This window comes from Halyomorpha halys, unplaced genomic scaffold (assembly GCF_000696795.3).
Source record: "Halyomorpha halys isolate HHAL.00 unplaced genomic scaffold, Hhal_1.1 Scaffold113.1, whole genome shotgun sequence".
NCBI lineage: Eukaryota > Metazoa > Arthropoda > Insecta > Hemiptera > Pentatomidae > Halyomorpha > Halyomorpha halys.
Genome location: NW_027111402.1, coordinates 17,302 through 19,221, shown reverse-complemented (window position 1 = coordinate 19,221; position 1,920 = coordinate 17,302).

The following is a 1,920-nucleotide window of genomic DNA, read 5'->3' as shown; positions in this document are numbered from 1 at the left end:
TTATGTGTTATTTTTTATTTAATTATTGCTACATATGTGTATCATTTATTAAAAATAAAAGTTATTAAGAGGCTAAGAAGGAGCCGTTTGTATCTCAGGGATTTAACGCATAAGTCTTGGCAGCCCCGAATTCGTAGCAGTTCCGGTTCCAATCCGGTCTATGGGATCAACTTTTATTTCTAATGTGGTCTCACGAAATTGAAAACATTACCTTGAAAACTTAAGGAATGGGTAGTACCATGTAGATAACCTCTCCTTTATGTCCGAAATGACTAGGAGTCATTTATAAAATAAAAATAGAGAGTGAGGTTATGAAGTATAGAAATAGAAAAGAACAGTATTTGAAATGTAGCTCTAAGCTTTAGTAAAATTTTAAAAAAATTCAGAAACACTACATTTATGAAATTTTGTAGAAAAATATAATCGAGTGTATGATCAGTAATTATAAAAACAATAATAAAAGTTATAGTGCATGTTTCTACTTACTTGGGTTGGATAAAACTCAATCGCCTTCATTTTTAGCCTTTCTCAGAGCTGAAGACAATAAACTAGATAACAAGTATAAGATAGTAAAATATTCAATTTCTTTTTTTCTCAATTTTATGGTTGTTGTCTAGTTTTTAATTCAGCATTTATGAAGGCCTGAAATTTAGGCCGAAACCTCGGAACAAATGAAATAAGTTTTGCTTATACGTGTTTATTATATAGTCTGCTCCCCTGACAATATGTTCTTCACATTGAATCTACGGTAAACTATAAATTCTTCGTTATTAAAAGAACATGTAACTTAGGGTTCCAATGATGTATACATTATTTTGTTGTGCAGTACAAATAATTTGTATCTCAAAATATTAGAATAGTAAATACCTTCAGGTCATTAATTTAGTAAGACTTTTTTTTTAAGAAGTCTTTCTTCTCACGGGTTTTGAAGAAGGTTGCGGAGCAGTAAATACTGAATGCAGACCACTGGTATGGTTGAAGGTAGAGGTTGACATGTTCTGTAGTTGACGGGGGTCCTGTAGGCCTAGTCGACATTCCAACAGCTTTACCGTTCTTGAGCAAACATTGGGTGATGCTAGGGATTTTTGTGGAATACGCCTTCATTCTGGTGTAGTCTTAATTATAAATTAGTAAACTTTATTATTTTAATCGTTTTAAGGGATGTTAGTTTTTTTTTTAATTTCAGTAAAAATTAATTTATTTTTATATTTTACGATATATAAGCCATATCTAATAACCAAGCGATAGTGGGCTAGTTCTGCAAGAGGATACAGAAGAAAACAAGTAATTGTGACCAAGATAAGAATTGGTAGTAACAATTTAACTCTTCTAAATTTATTTTCAAAAAAGGACCAATAAAAAAGCCAAAGCTTTCGATCTACATTAACAATATATGTAATAGAGGAATACATATTGATACACAAAGCTTTTATAAATTATACAATAATGCGTTGTAGGAAGGTAGCACTAAAAGGATTATAATGGTCATATGAATCTAGTTAGTAAATATATTTAATTAAACTAATAAAATATAAAGTTATGTAATCCAAAAAAAAAAGAAATATGAATATTTTAATTTGAAAATGTTTTAAAAAAATAAAGTCATTCAAAAAAATTAGAAAGAAAGTATAAGTAACTAACGAAATATAAGAAATAAATGTTATATAAGAAACCACACGTTGTCCAGTTTGTGAGGCTCAGTAGATTGAGTTACGCAGGGCATGTTGCTCGGATGGCTGAGAATGATCTGCCCAGGAAAATAGTGATAGAGGTACTTCATGGAACAAGACGCAGAGGAAGTCCTCGCCTTCTCTGGAGTGACGGTGTGAGTGGTGATGCTAGGAACATGGGAGTGAGGAACTGGATAGCAGCCGCACAAAATCGCAATAACTGGTGGAGGTTGGTCCCGATTCGACCTCG